The 6,788-nt window shown below is 38.8% G+C and overlaps 1 pseudogene; it reads left to right on the forward strand.

Annotated features, from left to right (window-relative positions):
• The first annotated feature begins 119 nt into the window (after positions 1 to 119).
• On the forward strand, positions 120 to 663 carry LOC116906208 (annotated as a pseudogene).
• The last annotated feature ends 6,125 nt before the right edge of the window (positions 664 to 6,788 follow it).

The raw sequence follows: 6,788 nt of genomic DNA on the forward strand, positions 1-6,788 counted from the left end.
AGGGTGCTTCCTTTTATCCCCTCAAGAACCTCCATCAATGCAAAGCGGCTCTTGGGCTCAGAATGAAAACCCAGACCTGCTGAGAATCCTCATCTCCTTCTGCCTACTGTCTCCATTATAGCATGGCTCTCCTGGTGCTGCTCCTCTGCCTGGTGACATTTCTAAACTGTAACTGTTCCAGAGTTACAGGAGAGTGGCTCAGAAATGACATGTATGGAATGTATGACTAATGGTGATGTTGCTTTCCCCCAGGTGTCCTGTCCCAAGTGCAGTTGAAGGAGTCATGTCCTGACTTGGTGCAGCCCTCACAGACCCTGTCCCTCACCTGCACTGTCTCCGGGTTCTCACTAGCCGAATATGATGTACAGTGGGTTCGACCGCGTCCAGGAAATGGACTGGAGTGGATGGGAGGAATATGGGGTGATGGAAGCACAGCATATAATTCATTTCTTACATCCCAACTGAGCATCAGCAGGGACACCTCCAAGAGCCTAGTTTTCTTAAAAATGAACAGTCTGAAAACTGAAGGCACAGCCATGTACTACTGTGCCAGAGAGGGAAGTCCACTGTGAACTTGCACAAAATCCTTCCTGCAGGGATTCTCAGGACCAGCAGGGAGGGAGGCAACGAGGACCAAATGAGACTTCCAAGGACCACTTCTAGAATCTAGAAAGTTCAATTCTAGTCTGTTTGAGCAAGTGTTTTAATGTTAGAGATGTGGATTCTCTTTCCAGAGAGAAAATTCATTAGAGCATGCTCTTCAGTATCCTATTACATTAAACATGATTGTTCACACACTGGGAGAATCTTTTAAATTATTCTCTGATCTAATAGCATGAAAAACAAACAAATTTTTGAGTTGATATTTATGAAGAAAATTCAGTGGAAAACTGCATTGGTGAGGACAGGGAGATTTTGTAATATATTGCTCATCACATGACTGCATTTTTACTAACTTTTCTGCTATTTACTGTACTTTATTGATGTTTCAGATCAATTATATTCATCTTATCAAACATGGAGATTTCAAACACATTTGCCCAATTTAATGATGACACAGTTGTCATTCTGAGTGATAACTAATAAGACCTACACTCAATATAATAAGATCATTTTATGTTATCTTTAACTGTGGCCAACCTCCATATGTACTATTATTATTACTGAAATATTACTTCTCATCTGATTCATTAGTCTTATTATTCTACACTGCTCAATCTATAATCAGCTTGCCCTAATTTTATTTTTTCTCACATGAGATTTTGTGTTCTTGATATGAAAGTGCCTAATTGTCATTGAAAAATGTCCTCCTGGTTCACACAGATTAATGTGATTTCAGTTCACAGTGAGCATAGCTGCAGCAAAAATGAAAGTGAATGTTATCATTGGTACTCCAGGTGCAGTAGAAACAGACAGTGGTTAAGAGAAAATATTGGTCTGGGGGGGTCAAAATTAATTTTCTGATACCCACAATGTGCACCTTATAACCACGTGTACATACAGAAGCATTGGTATAAATTTAGCCTCCATGAGGACTATACTGCTCCCACAAACATATATACACATAATTAAAGAAATAATTTTAGTGTTTCTTGTTCATTCAATGAACAAGAGACGCTAACTGTTAAACTTGATTTTAGACTTTGTTTTCCTTGGTCTGAAAGACTCCCATTAGATCTTCCACATCTAAGACCTGTCCTTCATAAGGAAACATCAATTACCCCTTTATAAACTAAGTGTTAAGGATCCTATAAAAATATGGTCTAAATACTGCTAAAGGGAGCCACAGTACACATTATAAGGAAACCTTAAACCTGATAATGAAAAATTCAAAATTGATTACAGAATCTTTCGACTGAGAGTTCCCAGACTTTAATAATTAAAGGAATATGAGCTAAATCTGGCTGCTTTGATCAAGTGGAAAAGTGAGAGCAGAGCCAAGTCTTCCTTCAGCCTAGAGGAGAAGACCACAGTGGTACATCTAACCATCTCCTGTGCTGGAGACCATCAGGAAGTAAATTCTTCAGTCCACACATTCACCCCACACTTCTCTTGAGTTCTTTTGAAAACACATCCTTGGACTTCAGAAAAGATGGACAACCCCAAAAACCACAACTACTACTAATGCCAATTTTATTTTATTATGGACAATTCATAGCCAGATAAAATTTTATTCCCAACACAATCAAACTTTCAATCTTATAGTTGCTTACTATTTCTGAGCCAAGTATAGGAAGCTACCGAATTCAATTTTTCTTTGTGATTTTATTTTGTGGTTCTAGCTTGTTGGAATATTTGTGAAAGGTGATACTTCTTCGCACCGAACATAATTTTTCAATCTACCCAAGGTTTGTGTCACCTAAATATGAGCAAGTCACATCTCTAATGTACAGACCTGGTCAGAAAGCTAAATCTATGAAGGGGCACATGCAAGTTATTACACTTTTAACACCATGTGACATATACAAGGAAAGTAACATTTCATCTAAATGATACTTTTGCTATTCCACATCCTCACTAATTAAACCCAGTGTCTCTCAGTGAGTCTCTATGTGGAGGTCTGCACTCTGAACTCTTATAAGAATACCCTCATTAAGTTGTATTTCAAGCTCTCACATTCCTATGGTCTTTCTCCTATGTGTTGCAAGCCTGGACTTGTCCAGGCAAATTGTAAAAATAAACTAAAATAACTCATTTTAAAAGACCAACTGCATAGGGAGCAATGAATAGTCTAGTAAGGGCACCAGTGGAAGGGGAAACCCTTGGTCCTGCCAAGGCTGGACCCCCAGTGAACAGAATTCTTGTGGGTAGAGTGGTAACAGGGGAGGGAGGGGAGGGGATTAGGGGGGATGTTGGCCTGGAAACCAGGAAAGAAAATAACATTTGAAATGTAAATAAGAAATACCCAATTTAATAAAGATAGAAAAAAAGAATAAAATATGGACGTAAATTGGATGTCCTCGCAGGTTCTTTGTCAACTTTAAACAAACTGGAATCATCTGACGGAGGAATCCTCAGTTGAGAAAATACCTTCATGAGATCTGACTACACACAAGCCTGTGAGGTAGTTTCTTCAATAGTGATTAAGATGGAAGGGCTTGCCCCATTATAGATGTGGCAAACTACTGGGCTTTTATAAGAAAAGCATCTGGATTGTGTAAAACAGCAAGAAGAGCAGGCCTTGCAGAGGAAACACTTCATTGTGCCAAGTTCTTATACAAGTTTCCAGCAGAAAGCAGGGTCCAGATTAGCTCTAGAATAATAATAGAATAGATTAGCTTCTTTCCTCAAATATGTAGGTGAAAAATTCATCTTCCCACATGAAATTAAACAAAAGCTTCTAACAAGATCTCTATTTTAGGTTGTTAGTCAAATTGACAGAAAGAAAGCCATTATAGTGGGTTTATAATGTTCTCCATATAGGGAGAGATTTTCCAGGTGAGTAAGTTGTCATAAAAACTGTAATATAAGATACTAAAGCATTTCTTGTTTCTCAAAGCCACTGTAACACTCACTTATTTGATTGAATCAGCCATTTGAGAGCATGTGTACTGACAATGCCTATGTGTTCTGTATCAGTTCACCCATTCCTCATGGATTACTGGCTGTTTCCCTTAGTAGAGAGGTTGACTAAGCTTTCTAACAGAAAGAGAATTGCCCAGGCTTGATGGCACAGCACTCATGGATTGTTTTCCTCCAGGGTCTCTCTTTCAACCTGCTTGTTATTCACATGTGGGGAATCTCTATTATGCAGCATCATTGTATATCCCACTGTATTAAATCACCAGAAAGTCTGTATTTAATTAAACTAATTTCTTACAGATAGATAAAAGGTAGTTATCATAAATGATGCCACCCTCCATCTATCAGGTACCATCCAAGTTCTCATAGACTAGAGAGGCTCAGGTAAAACCCTAACAATTCCTCAGTACTCTTCACCAATACGGAATCCCCAAATCTTCCTCTACACTTATAGCTAGTATCTTCTTCTTCTTCTGGGCCATTTCCTAAGTACTACCCAAATACAGACCACAGACTATCAGGAACTCTCCATTGTCCCACAAAGGGAGGAGACCAATATCATGATTTTACACATTTAACTCCCACTGAATGTCCCCTAAATGGCAAAAGCCCTCTTAGTCAGCACATTCTACTTTTGTGCTTTCTGCATGGCTGGACTTCCCAGTTGCCTGATCTGAACAGAAAATCCAAATAGTACCTTTGAGCCTTTGAAGACTTTTAGTCTCTGCATCTGTTTCGATCAGAAGCTGTGTGGTGCCTCTCAGAGGACAGTTATGCTAGGCTCCTGTCAGCAAGCATTGCACTATCATTATTAGAGTCAGGGATTGATTCTTGCCCATGGGATTGGTATCAGTTCAGGCCAGTTCTGGGTTAGCCATTTTTTTTCAATCTCTGCTCAGTCTTTGTCCTCTGAATCTGGGATGCGTCTAAAAAATCACATTCAGGAATCCCTGTAAAAATAAAGTGTGCAGTAATGTTTGATGATTCCTCAAATTTATTCAAATTTCTGCTTTCCATATGATATTCATTTATGTGTTTGTTTATTAGAGGGTATCTCTATCAACAGATGTGTGTGTGTGTGGAAATGTGCATGCATGTGTGTATCTGTGTTGTGCCTGTGTGTGTGTGTGTTTGTGTGTGTGTGTACATATTGACAGAAGATGCCTTCCTCTGTCAATCTATTTTTAGACATGTTCTGTCAATGACCCTTACTTTTCCTGTTGTTTAGATTGTTTATCTAGTGATACCTAGTGATCATATACCAGAGGAAGGAGGAGGGGGGGGGGGGGGGGGGGGGGCGGGGGGGATTCTGAGATGAACTAGAAACCAGTGAAAATGAAATTTCCCTGAAATCTACAATGGTAAACCTAGGTAAGACTCAGATAAATAGTTGATAAGGGATCCCAAGTATCTCCCCCTGTAAAAGGTATAATTTCTAGTTGAAGGATGGAGACATCAACCTAGCCTCAAAACCTTAGACCCAAACTTCTCCAACGTGTAATATGTTTACAGATAAAGTTAAATAAGAATCCAAGGCATGGCCAACCAATGACTGGCTCAAATTTAGTCACATGCCATGAGAAACAGACCACCCCTGACACTATTAATGACATTCATCTATAATTACAGAGTGTGTCTGTCATAAGTGTCAAGTCAGATGTTTGATGTAGAAGCTGATAAAAACCAAAGGAAAAACCCACAACCTAAAATTAGGAAGACATGGGGCAATCTGTTGCAAGGAGTGTGGGGCTGGATTTAAAGAGCAAGAAAGGTAAAAAAAAAACATCACAAGGAAAAGTACTGAGTCAATTAATATTGTCTTATAAGGACTCACAGAGACTTAAACATCAACAAGTATGCATGCAAAAGATAGTCCTAGGCCCTTTCCACATATGAAACAAGCGTGCAGCTTGGTCTTCATGTGGATCCTCAAACCCCAGGTACTGGGGCTGTCTATAACTCTATTGCCTGCCTTGGATGACTGTCCCATAAAGGGAATTTCATTTGTGCTCTCAGTAGAAGATGAGCCTACTAGTATACAAGTTGGTAAGCCAAGGGAAGTTTATATCCATGGGAGTCCTATCATTCTCTGAGGAGAAAGGAAGACAAGGACTGTAGGAGTTGAAATAAGAGGGGGAAACTGAGGGAGAAGAAAAAGGAAATATTTCATCAAAATTAAAGTAAATAAATAAATAATTTAATGAAAGATATAAACAGCAAAATATTATTACTCATAAATAGCCCTATGAAGTAAGTGTCTAATGTATACTAGGCAAAATATAATGACTGAGAAAACACTTAGGAATAAATATCTGCCTCTCAAATAGAAGATAACTGTAAATAGCATGTGACTTCACCATGAATTCCTTACCTTTGTAAGAGGAAGGCAATTGGTGACTCCTGTCTACAGAGTTTGAAAAGCAAAATCTAAGCAGCATAAGATTACAACACACTATATAAACAATCTCAAATTAACCTCATAGGGAAATTTAATTAAACTCCCTTGTTCCACTACCTATATTTATTGGGTAATATGAAAACTAGCCTAACACAACATAAATACAGTCACAAGATCCTGATGCATAGATACAAAAAATAAGATGGTGGAGGATTTAGAGGACTAAATGGATATCAGGATGCCCAACAACCAAATTTGTCTCAGATATAAATATGGATCCTTAGTGAACTCTGAGTGGAAGATAGACAGGGATTGGGAATATCTCAGGTGCAAGACTCCATAAGACCTGAGGTCAGCGGGTTGTCATAATTTGTCAACCTCTAAAAATTCCCAGAATACAATGCATTCTGCTACCATAACTTTGCAGGTGTATCCCTGTATAACAAGCACATTATGGAAATGCCATATAATGGGACAGCAGAGATATTGGGGAAAACTAAGCTCATGTCCAGAAACACAATTATGTGTGGTGCTAATTACCCATATATACTAGGACACATGACAGCATGAAAACAAAGCATGTTTATGCACATGCACAAAGGAAAACTAAATGGACTGTGGTGAAACTTTAGCCAAAAAAATCTGAATATGAATCCTCCATACTTTGTCAAACTCTGTAACTTAAATCAATGTCTTTGAGGTCTTATATATACCATGAGGACTGCATTCTGCCCAAGTCTAAGTCCAGAGCATGCTATAACAAGAAGACATGCAAATAATGCTTCTTTGTACCCATAAAAACCATCTCTGACATGTCCCTTGAGCTGTGGCAGAGGAGCTCAGACCTGGATTCCCAGGTCCTCACATT

This window comes from Rattus rattus, chromosome 7, assembly GCF_011064425.1.
Source record: "Rattus rattus isolate New Zealand chromosome 7, Rrattus_CSIRO_v1, whole genome shotgun sequence".
Lineage (NCBI taxonomy): Eukaryota > Metazoa > Chordata > Mammalia > Rodentia > Muridae > Rattus > Rattus rattus.